Source organism: Chrysochloris asiatica, unplaced genomic scaffold (assembly GCF_000296735.1).
Source record: "Chrysochloris asiatica unplaced genomic scaffold, ChrAsi1.0 scaffold00129, whole genome shotgun sequence".
Classification (NCBI taxonomy): Eukaryota; Metazoa; Chordata; class Mammalia; order Afrosoricida; family Chrysochloridae; genus Chrysochloris; species Chrysochloris asiatica.
Window position 1 is genome coordinate 7,478,673 of NW_006408647.1, and position 17,409 is coordinate 7,496,081.

Genomic DNA, 17,409 nt, shown 5'->3' on the forward strand with positions numbered 1-17,409 from the left:
TAAAAGGTTACAAATCCAAAGTCAGGATGCCAACTCTAAATAAAGACTTTCTTTGTTAGCCTTCGGGGGGGGGGGTAGTTCCTTGTCTCCTTTCAATATCGGATCTACCATGTGTCTTGACATCAATTTCTCCCTGGGCCTAGAAGTTCTCAGTGTAGAACTCTGGGCCTTAAGGACACACTCCATCCTTGGCTTTCTTTCTTGAGGTCTCTCTGTTTTCATATTTGACTAACATATACTTATTGGAAATTGAGTACATTAAGAATGACAAAGTAGCACAAATCTTTTACATAAAAATCTCTGTATTTTGTCTTCTAGCACGGTCACCATTGTGCAATTATATAGGATAATAAAGCATTTTCCAGTATATCATCTATTTGAAGACTAAATACAAGACACTAGACCACAAGATTACTTAAATGTTTCAAAGAATTGAACTATCAGGCTTCTTTTAAGAAATCTAATTTTCCTTGTCAGAAGGAGAAGTGGAAAGGAACACTTGAAAAAATAATTTTAGAATATTCACTTTTTCTCCAACACCCTCCACACACAGATAAAACGTCCATGAAAATTAAGCTATTATTCTCTATTTGGAACGACAAAAGCTTGGAAATGTTGATACTCAGTGTCAATAATAGGAAGTTCATGTCAGTAATAGTAAGCCTTCCATATGGCACTAAAAAGGAACACTCAAATCTACAAAGTTCTGATTTCATTCCTGGGGATCCCCAATGTTTTCAAAAACAGGAAGCTTTAAAAAGTTCATGGAAAATTAAATAAAAAAATAATAATAATGGAGACTTCCTCAAAGTTTTTGAAGCCTCCATGAATATACATGGTTCTATTCAAAATCAAAACCAAAACCACTGCCATCAAATTGATTCCTATTCATAGGATATAGTATTTCCAAGAATGTATGTATATTCTTTATGGGAGTAGACATCCTCATCTTTTCCCCTAAGAATGGCTAGTGGGTGAAACCACCTTGTGGTTAACAGTCCAACACCTAACCCACAGTACTATCAGAATTAAATGTTTCTTAATTTCCCAATACTTGGCTTCATATAGGAACTCTAGTGTTGCTGTTGGATAAACACTGGGCTGCCAACCACAAAGTTTGAAATTCAAACCCACCAGGTACCCTATAGGAGAAAGGTGAGGCTTTCTTCTGTAAGGATTTACATCCTCTAAACCTATGTTGTTGTTAAGTGCCATGAGTCGGTCCCGACTCATAGCAAGCCTGTCTAAGGTTCTCAAGGATATGGGGTTGCTATGAGTTGGAATCGAGTGAATGGCAGAGCAGAGTGTTTGTTCAAATCAGTATCATTCATGACTTGGATTAAAAACAACCTCATCCAATAAATGGGTCTTGAAATTTCAGGAACACAAAGCCTCTGGGGTACTAAATTGGGTTCCAACTTAAGTGAAGTACATCTTTTATTGGATAACATATATTATCTTACAAGGTCATGGCCTTAACATTCTGGCATTACATGACTGCAGATTTCACACCAAGAAAGACTGAAGGCTAACAGTAGCCTTATAAGAAGCAGGAGGGGGCAAATAGTGACAGAATTGGAATTCATGCCTTCATTTGTGATACAAAAAGAAAATATAGGCCTGATAGTTCCGTGGAAGGTGAGACAAGATAAACTGTAAATGAGGGCTCTCTGTGTCACATTATAAAATGCTAGCTCTCCATATTCAGTCTAGGAAAATTCCAACTTTGCGTATTTGCTCTCTACAGAAAACTCTTTTTAAATGGGGAAAGATCCAGAGAGTACTATCGGTTCCCATCATGGATCTTGTCAATAAGACTTTATCTCCACAAGTATTGGGCATATCGCTCCGTCTGCTTGCACTGTTCATATATATGCCCAATTGCCAGTTTGTTGCATTTTCCACATTCACCACCCAGTAATGTCTTCCTGAGGTGAAACTCTCCATGCCCAGGCACTGAAGTCAAAATTCCATGCTTTACCAGGTACATTCTGATGTCCATTTCCAAACCTGACACTTCTCAGATCCTCAGACACAACCAAGCAAGGATGAGCTGTTTCAGGATCCAATGTTATATATCTTTGCAGCACTCTTAGCATTTTGCTCATTCATTCCTGTTATTATTTGGCTTAAACTCAGTTCTGTGACACCAACAGGCTCTAGACACTGAATCAGTAGAGACTCACTCCTTTCCAAAGAAGATCTTGCTTTCTGGAGCAGTGCTAATGTCGGCTGTTCACATTCCTTCTCGAGTTCTGCAGTGAGTGCTTGGAGGCTGCAGATCTGTTCAAAAACCAGCCTTCACTCTCCTTCAATTTACGCATGTTTTGTCTAGCCAAATTATTCAGTCTCTGGACTGCTTCTATGGACTTTTCCTCTAGTTCTGTGGCAATCCTGGTAAGTTGATTCACATTGGCGTCTTTCATCTGTAAGTTGAGTAAGCACCCTTGCTGTCTCAGGAGATTTTCTTCATTCAACAACCGGAACCTCATCCTATATTCTGACTCAATCATTGTTTTAAAATTCTGTTCCTCTTCCTGAACCATCACCATTCTTCCTTGTTCCTGAGCTAACATGCTTCGAGCAGTTTCAAGTTTCTTCCGAAGTGTGTTCAATATCTCTTCTAATAAATTCCTGTAATTCTCAGCGGTCTCTTCCAGTCTACACACCAAATGGTGCTTGTGCTCCTCGATGGGGGTGCACTTGACACACAGAGTGATTTGATCTTCATCACAGAATAGTCGTGGTTCCAGGTGTTTCTCACAGTAGTAGTCTGGGATTTTTTGCCGCAAATCTGGAGTGAACCTTTGGAACATTCTGGCAGATATCGCTTGGTTTGGTTCTGATGTAGAGTACTCCTCGGCACCCTGAACAGAAAAAGATCGAAGGGCTTTCTCGATGTTCTAGATCCGACTCACTTGAGGGACTCACGTGGCAACTGCTGGGTCAGTAAGTTAAAGAAAATGACGCGGAAAGAAGGCCTTGACTTTATCTTTTTAAGCTGACCTTTGAAATTTTCTATTCAGTTCATTTACCGCCTCATTTCTTACATTTACTTTAATATCTCTATGCTCTGGAGCAAGTTTAAGAGTATCTTCTGTCATACATTTTGGTCTTGCTCTTCTTCCTTGTATTCTTAATGACCTTTTGCTTTCTTCCTTTATGGTGTTCTTGATGTCATCCCACAACTCTTCTGTTCTTCGGTCTTTAGAATCAAATCTGTTTTTCAAATGATCTCTAAATTCAGATTGGATATGTTCAAGGTAATATTTGGCTCTTAATATTCGAAAGTACTACATTTCTTTTCCTTCCTATTCTGTCTTAATCTGAAAGTTAAGCTGAAACCTGTCCACCTCAAAGTCCATACTGGTATTTAAAATACCCATGGCACAGCTTCCAGAATTACAAAAACATGGAAACCACTGCAATACAATATACTGGCAGACGATTGGTGAAACAATATAGTAATAAGTAAAAAAGGGAGATAAGAGTGCTGTCCATGCAGGTGAGTACAATGTTAAAGTTTACATTTTCCATAAGGAATATGCTCTACACAGGAATCATTATTTTGTGTTTGTGGTTTAATTAACATGCCTTACCTGAGCACCAGTGTATTCATTAGACTTTCTAATAGCTTTTTAGTCTTAGGGTGGTCAAACATTTTGCATAATGTTTATCTTCCCACAGTGTGGGTTTCCCAAAAAAAAACAAAGCAGAAGATGAATGCTTCTTTTGACCTAGCTTCAAAACTTAAGTAAGATCCCTTCTGTCATTTTCCATTGGCCAAAAATGAGTCACAGTAATAACCATGATTCAAAGAAGTCTAGTGCATGGGATAATAGAAGATCGGATCCATTTTTAATGGGTACATACATCTTTGGAGACAAGCTACCATAGCCTACCATTGGGCTTTCAATGATTCAGTTCTCTCCTATCAACAAAGTACTTTTACTACATTTCTAAGACTTTCCAATTGCATCCCACTATCAAATCAGGCTCAGACTTGAAGCCATCAGGTTGCTCATCTAATCAGATTCAGATGTTAATGCGTTCCTTATGCATTCTTCAACTGTGAGTCTTCCTAATCTGAAGTTCCGTGGTCTAAAGATTTGAGTTATATACTTCTGCATGAACAACATACAGGATGAAAAAGGCACAGAATAACCACAATAGAAATATTTTGTCCAAAAGGGGAGAACAAAAGAGCAATAATTACTTGTAAGTTGCAATTCTAACATTCTGTTTGTGACATTACCAGTTTCTTGCAAAGGATTAAATCTTGCTCACGAAAGTGATTCTGTGTTAGCCAGAGATGAATAAGGGAAATGGGACTACTCTGAGGGACGTGGAATAAGTAATTTCTTACAGGGAATAGATATTATGCAATTGTGTCAGTTAGTAAAGAAATGATTAACTTTATGGTTAAGTCACTGTAAGTCAATAGATTGGCTGTCAGAAAGAAAGGCAGGACCTGTAGCAGAGAATGGTCACACACTAGGAAGTGTAAGGACAAACTGAACCCGTGAGTATAAACCCATCTGGCATGAAAGGCTTGCATCTTGCTGTGGTGGAACAGGTATCAGTGGAACTTACAGACTTAGATGGACCGGTATGAAAGTCCTGGTGACTTACTTCTGAAAACCAGGCAGTGAAAACCATATGTATCACAAAGGTTTGATCTGTAACCAACCTAGGATTGGACAACATTTTGTTTTGTTGTACATGGAGTGGCCATGAGTCAGAGACAACTGTATAGCAGCTAACAACATAAAAACCACATAGAGAAGGGAATGCTGGTAAACTTGGTTATTGTTAGTTACGTCAATATTAGCACAAACCACCATAAAAGTATTTCTTCAATAATACAAAAACACTTCATGCAGCTTCTGTGAATTGGTGAAGTAAATTTTAGAGATGGTATTGGCTTTTGGCAAGAAAATTGTTGTTGTTGTTGTTTTTTTCCTTTGGAGATTATTACTTTCATGACTTAGATATTCATTGACCTTTGATTACTTCCTTTATCTCAACAGTAATTGGAATTTGACTTTTGATTACTCCTTTTATCTCAACAGTAATTGGAATGATAAAATTGTTTATTAGTTGGTGTGGCACTGGACTGCAAACTACAAAGTTGGCAGTTCAAACCCACCTCCTTGAAAACCCTATATAGGGCCACTATGGGTCAGAACTGACTTGATGGCATTTAACGACAACAGTCTATTTTTAATTCTATGTAGGTTCACATGGATAGTGGTCAAAAGAATATTGCTGTGGTTAGAATTAAACTTAATAGGTTTTGGTTCAAAATGTTGTGTTTTGAGGGGAAAAAATGAGTTGTTATACTGATAACATTGCAAAGAATGGGAGGGAATTTCAGAACACTTAATTGTGATCATAGAGAACCATTACATAGACCAAGAGATGGTTGTTAAGACAAAAATAAAATATATGAATATTTTAAAATCAGAAAATGTGTATGTCAGGATTATATTCCTTCACCATACTTATTGAACCTGTATGTAGAACAAATAATTCAAGAAATTGCTCTATATGAAGATGAATGTGACATCAAGGTCTGAGGAAGACTCATTAATTCATTAGCAACCTGTGCTATACAGATGGCACAACACTGCTTTCTGAAAATGAAGACTTGAAGCACTTACTGATAAAGATCCCAGATTACAACCTTCAGGACATCAGTTCAAACCCACCAGCTGCTCTTCAGAAACTCTATACAGCGTGTCCATAAATCAGCACTGAACAACAATAACACAACAACATAAAAGATGATGACAAGGACAAAAATTGAGAAAATTCTGGGAGGAAGAATAGTAGCTGGTCACTTTCTCTTTTTTTCATAACACAAATTTCCCTTTTTAAAAGGTATCTTGAGTACTCATGTTGAAATACTCTTATGTGAGGGTTATGAGGATTCAAGTAAACTTTTTCTGTGTCTTTAATTCTTCTTGCTAGCTCTGATAAATTTGGAATAAGATTTAAATGTAAAGGCTTAATATTACCATGAACTATTACTGTAAAAAAAAAATCTTGAATTTCAATTTTTACTGTGAAAGGACATTCCAAATTTGAACTGTAGACAAATAAAACTCCTTCAAAATTGTGTTGACTTTCATTACAATAGTATGTTTTTTCAATTAGAAAATATGGCCTAATGGAAAAAGCGCAAAAAACTTGAGAACTAGTCTTGTCTTTTCTAATGGCTTTTAATGATTATTTAAATGATCTTTAATGATTTTAAGGCTTGACTTTCCTAGCTGTAAAGGAAGTTGAACAAAAACACTATCTCTGTGGGAAGAAAATCAATGGACTGTGGTTTAAACAAAAAAATGTGATTCTTTCTTTTCAAGTATAGCTTTGTTTTACTTTTATCCAGTGCTATTCTGGTTGTGGATCAGTATGTTCTTATCAACAATAGGTTATTGTCTTCAAAATTCTACATTTTCCCATCATTGTTCATCTTTTAAACCCAACATTGACAAAATGCCAATCATTTCCTTTTATTTACACTTATCTGATTCTACTTGTAAAGAAGAAGAAAAGTGTACATTAAAAATAAAATAAAATTAAAAATAAAATAAAATAAGACCATGTTACAGAATATGATAGTGGTGATGTTTAAAAATTTTAGGAAAGATTATATACTATTTTAATCTCCTTTTTAAAACACTTCAAATTGAATTTAAATATAAACAATAATCATAGAATGTACTTAAATGGATGCATAAATGATTTCTACAGCTTGTCAGAAGTGAAAGCTAATCAGCCTTTCTATATATAATTTAAGGTATATTCCTTTTGTATGATTTCAGTAGAGTTTTCTTCTTTAGTAAGTTTGCATCAGACATTCTTTTTAAAAAAACTTTCTATTGTGAATTGGGTAAAAGTTAAAGACAAGGTCATCAGTTTTTCATTCAACAATTCACACACAGTTTGTTTCATCTTCTTGATTATAATCCCCCCCAGCGAGCTGGATTGGCAATGTGGCAGTATCAATGGACTCAAGTGTGGCAACAATTGTAACACTGGCCTTGTACTGGGTAGTGTTTCGTTCTGTTGTACATAGGTCTCTATGAGTCGGTACCAACTGTATGGCCCCTAAAAACAACAACAAATGAATGAGTAGATTATTTCTGTTTCTATCATATTAAAGGACATCACCAACATCCTTGAAATCCTGGTATGGTGCTGCAGGATAATGCACTGGCCCAAACTGCAAGGTCAGTGATTCAAACTCACCAGCCTCTCCTCATAAACTCAACACAGGTTTACTATGAGTCAGAACCAACTCAGCATCACAAAACAACAACCAGCATCCTTATTGGGGAAGAAAAATATCTTTGTCTGCCCCTATTCAATTGACTTAGATTGGTGCCTCCCTAACACCTAATTTTCTGCTCACTTAGCTACACTCCTTTATCTAAAAAACAAACAAAAAAAATTCAGATTCAAACAAAAAGTGGAAAGTACCAGAGGATGACCAAATACATTTCTATTAGATGAACACTTAAAACTGACTCACATTAAGGCTGTAATCTTTTTTTGTTATTGTTTAATTTTTTCCATTTCATATTTTAGTAATTGTCTAGCTCACCACTTTGCTGTCTAAAAACAAGGCACATTCCACACTTCCCCTGAGTAATAGAGTGTTTTACTAGAGAAATAAAAACCAAGTAAATACTTCCAAATGCTTAGATTTTCTTTCTTGCTCTTATTAAGCATTTCAGCTGAGATGCCCGTCTGATTCCCTGAGAACAGTGAGCAATGTAGAGAAAACACTCAAGCACTGAAATGCTTTGTAAGGTAAGCCATCCACGGTATGATGCTCCTCAATTAGACACAGAATGGGCCCCTTAAGGACCTCACCGGAACTGCATGCTAACTCTTCCCACTAACTCAAATATAGCTTTGTACCAATTCTATGTGCCTGTAAAATATCTAGTATCTTTTTACTTGAAAATATCTAGTATCTCTCAGAGTTGAAGAATATAGTTTTTCTAATGATTAAGTATTTTCTTCTTTCAATGTTAATGAAATAAATTATTGCATCCAACCCTCAAACATCCCAAAGACAGTTCTATAAAAGGAGAAGTTGTTCAAAACGGTAAATCCAATGAGTGAAACACAATTGTATTTTTGCTCCTAATAGTCTACTCTTACTCTTAGTTGAAACTTCAGGGCTTAAAATATATATGTGTTAGCAGGAGATGAATATGTAGTAGTCAGAACTCACTTTTTCTTAGTGTGATGACTAACAGAAGCAGCAAATAAGAATTATGTTCAGAAAGTCATTTAAGCATCCCTGGTAATCATGAAGCAATAACTTCTCACAAGGAGAGTAGCAGTAGGATTTTCTAACCAGCTCTAGAAAATTAGAGTAGTATTTGTAAAAAAGTCTGAGACTCAATTGTTGTTGTTGTTGTGTGCCATCGAGTCGGCTCCGACCCATAGCGGCCCTGTATAGGGTTTCCGAGGGTGTAAATCTTTACGGGAGTAGAAAGCCTCATCTTTCTCCCGTGGAGCAGCTGGTAGTTTCGAACCGCTGACCTTAAGGTTCACAGCCCGATTCGTAACCACTACGCTGCCAGAGCTCCTTGAGACTCAATAGTAACAAATAATCATTATGTTTTAATTTTATGTTTAGTTGTTGTTGTTGTTGTTGTTAAGTGCCATCGAGTCGGGTCCGACCCATAGCGACCCTGTTTAGTTAGGTGTGCTCAAGTCAGTTCTCATGCATAGCAACCCTATGCATGACAGAACAAAACACTGCCCGATTCTATTCCATCCTCACAATTACTGCTTCATCCTCTTTATTGTTATATTTTAATGCATTGTTGCTACCACTGTGTCAGTCAATCTTGTTGGAGGTCTTCATATTTTTTGCTGACATTCCACTTTACCAAGCATGATTTTCTTCTCCAGGAACTGATCCTTCCTCACTATATGTCTAATTTTATTTTTGACAATTGCCAATTATCTTAGATTCATATTTCATACATTCTACTTTCTTATTATTAATGGATGTTTATAGTGTTTGTAGTGATTTCTTATTTTCATCATAAAAGATGAAAAATATAAATGAAAATTTATATCTAAAAAAATAATTTGTGAGATTTTAGGGGGAATGATTCTTGAATTAAGGCTTGAAAGATTATTTGGATTTAATCTGATTTAAATGAAGAATAAAATTTTAGTTAAAATGTTAGTTTGTGGAAACAACATATTAAAAAAACACATGCGAAAGTGTGAGAGATCCATCATTTGGAAAATAGCAAGTAGATAAGGAAGAATGCTATGGGGATATCACAGGAACTAAGAAAAGATGTGGACAATTGTAAGATGATGAAAACTTCTGAGTGGAATGCTCTCCTAACTTGAAAACTTATTATGAAAACAGTAAGAACATAGTTATACTCTGAAATCACTTCAGTAGACCTGTAGAAGACTGATTTTCAAGTGTCAAATTTTAGTTAGTTTTAGGGTAAAATGGCAGAGTAGGCAGATATGTTGATTATGCTCTATGCAACAAAGGCACAAAAGACAAAGGAACAACAATGATTCAGATGGTGATTCTTAACCCTTAGCTTCAGAGAATGGTGGAGTAAATTTAGACTGAGAAAGGAAGCATCAGAGAAGAGATTAGCCATTGGGCTGTTGGCTGTCTTGGTGTGATTCAGCCATCCTGAACTTTGGCTGGCAGCTATAAATATACACAGTAGCCTGTAGGCATGGAACTTGCACTGAAAGTTGACAATGAGGAGGTACAGTTCTTCCCTGGTGGCCAACTTGATGACCAAAAGCATTCACTTCTGTTCAGCCTTTCTTATGCTAGGTGTTGGGTGTACTATCCCTGAGTATAGAGGCAGTGAATTTCACCTCATCAGATTTTATACTGCTGTTGTTTGTTTTGGGAGACAGCAACGGTGCCCTTTAGCCCAGCCACATCTTCCTTTGACTCATCCACTAAGCATGTGCTGCTACCTACTCTTGTGCCATCTAATCAACAATAATTAGCAACCAACATCAGACAAACCTGTCCTGAACAACCAGTGATCAAAGAACTGGGTATACACTTCTAGTCTCACCAGGGCACAGATGGTAAGTGCCTAAGAATACACTAACATACAATCTTCAGTTAAATATAAATACAACACCATCACAATGTCTCAGAGACAACAGATAATTTCCATTTACTTGAAGAAATAAGATAATCTGGCTCAAATACATGACCAAAATATAGAGTCTGAAATATATTCCAGAAATGCAATCAGAGAAACATGATAAGGAATTCAAAAGAATGATATTTAGGTTCCTTCAGCTGATTTAGAGAGTGATCAAAAACACTGCAATTTAAAAAAAAAAGAAAGAAACAGAATTTTAGAAGAATTCAGGAAAACACTACAGAACAAACTGACAAAATAAGAGGATTTCAGAAGTAGTTAATATGTTGAAAGGGCAGAGAAGTAGAATTGAATTGATGGAAGGTCGAAGAGATGAATTTAAAGACAAATTTCTCAGCATTCATTTGCTAGAGGAGCAATCACTAAAAAGAAGGAAGAAATCTGAAGAAAGCCTAAGAACTATGTGGGCCACTATCAAGAGTAATAACTTATGTGTGATTAGAATTTCAGAAAGAGACAGAAAACAAAGAAAATTATTGATGACTTGTTAGAGGAAATCTTCCCCAACATCATGAAAGATGAGAAGATATGCATTCAAGAAGTTGTTGAGTGAACTCCAAACAGGATGGACCTCAATAGAAAAGTCACAAAATCCTGAAAGCAGCTTAGCAAAAATGAAAATTACTGTGATAGGTAAAATTTTGTTTTGTTTTTCTTCTTACATGCACATTTAATAACATTGATTACATTCTTTGAGTTGTACAACAATTCTCACCTCTTTTACTGAATTGTTCCTTTCCCATTGACAAATTCACTGCCCCATAGGCTTCTACTTAATCTTTTGAAATCTTGTTGTCAATATGAGGCCATACAGTTGTTAAAAGCAAAATGCTCAGGCAAACATTCTACTTAAGCTATACAATTTGGTTGTAAGACTTCAGGGGATATTTTTAAGTTAAAGAGAAAAGGAAGATTTTTATATCATTTCAAATAACCGTGAATACACTTCTTTGATGCTACACTAAAACCTGACATGGAAGTTTCTTAAAGATTAGCTAAAATGAAGACTCAAACCACATTAATAACCTTTTTGTACTACTACAGTCAAATAAACTGGTATCTCTTACATAGAATAGATTTCACTACGCAGATAGATAAGGTTTTGTGTTAACTTGACTGGGCAGGATTCTCAGTGGTTTGGCCAGTAAGATGTAGCAATCCCCCAGAATGAAGCCTAATATAATGTGATCTACTCTATTTGTGCTCTGAAAGAAAGTCTTTATTTCTTTTGATTTTCTTTACATATATATTTTTTAACTGTTTTATTGTGAATTATGTGACGGTTTACATGGGAGAACATTAACTTTACATTCATCCTATTGTATATTGGTACATTGCCGTGGTTACAATCCCTTCTCCTTGCATCATCAACCAACCAAAGAGTACACCCCGCAAGCCTGCTCCATATCCATCAGCATACAACTCTTCTCCCTCTCTGGGTCTAGAGTTCTCAACCACCCCCTCTCTCCATGTCGTCTTCTCTGCCTCCATCTCTGGCATCACTGTTTCTCTGGGTAGGGTCCTGCACTCTGCTCTTCCCCTTGATGGTCCCAGGGGCCTCCCCCCACTGGCCTACAAAGTCAACCATTCCCCCGCTTTTCCTACAAAACATCTACCTTTACATTTCCAACCCTCACAGTCATTCCTGATAATAATTATTCACTATTGTATTACAAGAGACCTATGCCATCTCTTTTCATCAGTCCTGCCCAGACAGATTGGATGCTACTCAGTGGAGATTCTACTTTCTTCTGCACCCTCAGGATCTAGACTCCCTCTCGAAAGCTTGAAAGCCAGTCACTTCTTGCTTTTGTAGCCCCTCACCCACCCGCCCATTTTGGTTAGCCAACGTCCAAGTTGCCCATCCCTGTCTATCCTGTGTATTGAGGGGTGGGAATGATCCTCACTGTAAAGATTTGTTTCCTCTTTTGAGTTACTACATTCATAGGTAGGTCGAGTTCATCAAATTGTATCAGATTACTCTTTTTTTCCCTCTTCTTTCTACTTCTAGTTGTGCTCTGATCTTCCAGCCATTGAAGCCAGCTCAAGTGGGTATTATCTGCAAGTGTGGGTGTTCTTGTGCATATGCCCTCAATTCTTATCAGCTGGGCACTTCATTCTCCATTGTAGTCCTCTGTGGCTACGTCACTGACACTGGACCCAGGAGTCCCCAGGTCTTGCCAAACCGCTGGCCAACCAGGTCTCCACCTGTGTTCACAGAAGTTTATTGAAAGTGGATTGACTTAGCTCACAGCTTAATTTCTGTTTTTCCCTCACTTCCCCTTATTGGTCACCAACGTGGTCACCAGTCAGAGCATGTGTCTGCTCATGTATTCATATTGAATTTTAGTCTTGGAAGGGGGTTTGTCCTGAGGGGGCCAGACTACTTGCTTTGATGTTTCCTGAGCAGGCAACTTGCTTGTTCTTGTAGTAATCAGTTGGACTGCCGTTATTGGTTTGTATTTTTCCTGTTGGTCTTTCTTTCAAGAAGTATCTTCTGTTCTTCTTGCCACTCCAGGCTGGTCTGCTTGTCCTTTCAAGTGGAAATTTCTCACCTTAGAAGATTCTGGTCTTACTTATGCAATGGAGAGACTCCACAGGAAGCCTCCTTCACTGGGGACGTTGTAGCCCATTTTAGGTATTTCAATCAGTTCTGGGCAGAAGATGGACTTACAAGCTTTCTATGGAGATATTTCTGGCTATTCTTTCCTCTCCCCCTCAAGCGTATATTTTATAATGGTATGTCAGGGAAACCAAGACTCAAAAGACAGCCAAACATCTTAAGATTATTTTCCACCTTTTGCCCATTCCAAAATGGCTCAATCCTTGTATCCCAGAGCCATGTTGTTCCAAGGTTATGCATACATCATTATTTACCTCTGTCCCACTTAGCCCATGCAAACCTGCCTAATTGGTTTCCCATCTGCCTGTTCTTCCATTCTGTTCCCCCTTCTTGTATATTGCTCCCCTCCCCAACACCCAAACTATCCTATTCCTTACCATGTGCTCCACCTTCTCCTCCCTCCCCTCACCACAACCCCACATCCCGGTAACCAGCAAAGAATCCCCCTCCCCTTTGTATGTGTTCATTTTTTCTGTCTTTTAAGATAGTGGTCCTATGCAGTATTTCTCCTTTGGTGACTGACTAATTTAACTCAACATAATGTCCTCAAGCTTCATCCATGTTATATGATAGCTTACATCTTCCTTGTTGTTCTTCAAGATAATATTCCATTGCACATATGTACCACAGTTGCATATCTATTCTTCAGTTGACGGGCACTTAGACACTCTCCATCCTTTTGCTGTTGTAAAAAAATCTTGCTATGAACATTGGTGTGCAAATATCTACTCATATTATGGCTCGTAATTTTTGTGGGTAAATACCAAGCAGAGGAATTCCTGGATCATAATGTATTTCCATTTCCAACCTTCTGAGGAAGTGATATATGGCTTTCCAGAAAGGTTGGACAATTTTGCAGTCCCACCAGCAATGCAGGAGTGTCCCAGTCTCTCCACAACCTCGCCAACATTTACTGTCCTCAACTTTTTTAATCCTTGCTGTTATTGCTGGTGTGAGGTGATAGCTCATTGTTGTTTTGATTTGCATCTCTCTAATGGCTAGTTTTGTTTTTATTTATTGTGTGGATCATGACAAGGTATGGACAGTATTGCAAAGTATGAGTATTCCAGAAAAATGAATTGTGCTCATGAGGAATCTGTACCTGGACCAAGAGGCAATTGTTTGAACAGAATATGGGAACGCTGAATGGTTTCAAATTAAGAAAGGTGTGTGACAGGGTTGTATTCTTTCACCATACTCATTCAACCTGTATGCTGAACAAATAATCCGAGAAGCTGGGTTCTATGAAGAAAAATGTGGCATCAAAATTGTAGGAAGACTCATTAACAACCTGCAATATGCAGATGATACAACCTTGCTTTCTGAAAGTGAAGAGGACTTAAAACATTTACTGATGAAGATCAAAGAGCACAGCCTTCAGTATGGATTACATCTCAATGTAAAGAAAACAAAAGTCCTCACCACTGAAACAATAAACAACATTCTCAGCAATGGAGAAAAGATTGAAGTTGTCGAGGACTCCATTCTTCTTGGATCAACTATCAACACTCACAGAAGCAGCAGTCAAGAAATCAAATGACGTGTTGCATTAGGCAAATCTGCTGCACAAGACTTTTTTTAAGTGTTGAAGAGCAAAGATATCAGTTTGAAGACTAAGGTGTGCCTGACCCAAACCATGGTATTTTCAAAAGCCTCATATGCATGCGAAAGCTGCACACCGAATAAAGAAGACCATAGAAGAATTGATGCATTTGAGTTATGGTATTAGAGGAGAATATTGAAAGTGCCATGAACTGCCAAAAGAACCAATAGATCCATTTGGAAGAAGTGCAGCCAAAGTGCTCCTTGGAGGCCAAGATGGCCAAACTTCATCTCTCATACTTAGGACATATTGTCAGGAGGTAGCAGTCACTGGACAAGGATATCAATGTTTGATAAAGTGGAGAGTCACAGAAAAAGAGGAGACCCCCAACGAGATCGATTGGCCAAGTGACAGCATTGATGGACTGAAGCGTGGCAAGAGTAGTGAGGTTGGTCCAGGATTGGGCAGTGTTTTGTTGTGCTGTGCATAAGTTCGTAGTGGGTCAGTACCGACTCAATGGCACCTAACAACAAGAGCAACAATGACTAGTGATCATGAATATTTCTACATATATTTGTTGGCTGCCCAGATATCCTCCTTGATGAAGTGTTTGTTCATGTCCTGTGTCCATTTTTAAATTGTTTTAATTGTTATTTTATTGTAGAGGGGTTGTAATTTCCGATATTTTAGAAATGAGTCCCTTGTCTGATGTGTCATTACAAAAGATGTTTTCCAATTCTGTGGGTTCCCTTTTTACTCATCTGGTGAAGTCTTTTGCTGCACATAAGTTTTAATTTTTAGTATGTCCCAATCATCTATTTTGTCTACTTTTGTTTGTATTGTTTTCAAAATGTTTGGTAATCACTGTATACCCTGAATTCGAGCACTCACATTTGTCCCTATTTTTTTCCTTGAGGGCCTTCATAATTTGGGGATTCACATTTAGGTCTTCAATCCATGCTGAGTTGGTTTTTGTATAAATCGTAAGTAAAGGTCTTGTTTCAATCTTTTACATATCACTTTCCATTTCTGCCAGCACCATCTGTTGAAGAGACTACCCCTCCATGTGTGATATGTTTAGGTACTCTGTCAAAAATTATTTGGCTGTATGTGGATGGGTTAATTTCTGGATTCTCGATTCTGCTCCATTCATCAATGTATCTTTCATTGTACCAGTACTAAGCTGTTATGACTATTGTAGACTTGTAATAAATTTTGAAGTTGGGGAGTGAGAGGTTTCCAAGCTTATTCTTCTTCTTAAGCAGTGCTTTGCTTATCCTGGGTCTCTTTACATTCCACATAAAGTTTGTAATAGTTTTTTCCATCTCTTTGAAGAATGTCGCTGGAATCTGGATTGGAATTGCATTATATGTGTAAATTGCTTTGGCCGAATTGACATTTTTACAATGTTAAAATCTTCCTATCAGGAGCATGGTACATTCTTCCATTTTTGTAGGTTTAATTTGGTTGTTTGTAGTAATGTTTTGTAGTATTCTTTGTATAGGTCCATTGTTTCTCTGGTTACATTTATTCCTAAATATTTCATCATTTGGGCAGCTATTGTAAATAGTATTGCTTTCCTAATTTCCTTCTCAGTGCTGTCGTTTTTGGTATGAAAGAATTCAACTGATTTTTGCATGTTGATCTTATATCCGGCCACTTTTGTGAATCTTTCAAAGAGGCCTAGTGGCTTTTTTACTGAGTCTTTGAGGTTTCCTATGTATAGAATCATATCATCTGTAAATAAAGAGAGTTTTACTTTCTCTTTGCCAGTTTGGATGACTTTAATTTCCCTGTCTTGCCATATAGCTTTTGCTAAAACTTCCAGCACAATATTGAATAGGAGTGGTGGCAAAGGTCATCCTTGTCTGTTTCCTGTTCACAGAGGGAAGGCTTTCAGTTTCTCTCCATTGAGATTAATGTAGGCTGCTGGTTTTGTATATATGCTCTTAATTATATTGAGGAATATAATTCCCTTCAATTCCTACATTGTTGAGTGTTTTTATCAGGAATGGAAGTTGGATTTTGTCAAATGCCTTGCCTGCTTCAATTGATATGATCACGTGGTTCTTTTATTTTTCTTATTTATATGGTGGATTATGTTGATCATTCTTCTAATGCTGAATCATCCTTACTCTGATGATACGAATCCTACTTGATCATGATGTATTATCTTTTTGATTTGCTGCTGGATTCTGTTGGCTAGGATTTTGTTGAGAATTTTTACATGTGAGGGATATTGGTCTATAATTTTCTTTCTTAGTGACATCCTTCTCTGGTTTTGGTATGAGGATTATGCTTGCATCATAAAATGTATTAGGAAGTTTTCCATCCTTCTCTACATTCTGGAATAATTTGAGTAGAATTGGTGACAGCTCTTCCCTGAATGTTAGGTAGAGCTCACCAGTGAAGCCATCTGGGCTTGGACTTCTTTTGATCGGGAATTTTTTGATTACCTGATCAATTTCTTCTTTTATTATGGGACTGTTCAGGTTTTCTACTTCACTCTGTGTAAGTATAGGTAAGTTGTGTTTTCTAAAAAATGTATCCATCTCTTCTAAGTTTTCAAATTTATTAGAGTACAACTCTTCATAGTATTCTGTTCTTATCCTTTTGATTTCCTTTGGTTCCTTTGTGACATCGCCCTTGTGGTTTTTTAATGCGTGTTATTTGTGTCTTCTCCCTCTTTACTTTTGTTAGGTTTACCAATGGTCTGTCAATTGTGTTAAACCTTTCAAAGAACCAGCTTCTTGTCCTGGTGATTCTTTCTATAATTTTTCTGTTTTCTAATTCATTTAGTGCTGCTCTAATCTTTATTCTTTCTTTCCTTTTTTTTTTTTTTAATTTTTGTAGGTTCCCTCTGGTGTTCTATTTCTAATTGTTGTAGATGCTGTGTTAATGTGTTAATTTTAGTTCTATCTTCTTTTTTGATGTGTGCATTAATTGCAATAAATTGTCCTCTCAACACTGCTTTCACCAAGTCCCAAAGATTTTGGTATGTTGTGTTTTCATTCTCGTTTTTTTCTAGGAAGTTTTTGAGTTCA

The 17,409-nt window shown here is 37.1% G+C and overlaps 1 pseudogene; it reads right to left on the reverse strand.

Moving 5' to 3' along the window:
* Positions 1-2,058: 2,058 nt before the first annotated feature.
* LOC102825398 lies at positions 2,059-2,816 on the reverse strand (annotated as a pseudogene).
* Between the last annotated feature and the right edge of the window lie 14,593 nt (positions 2,817-17,409).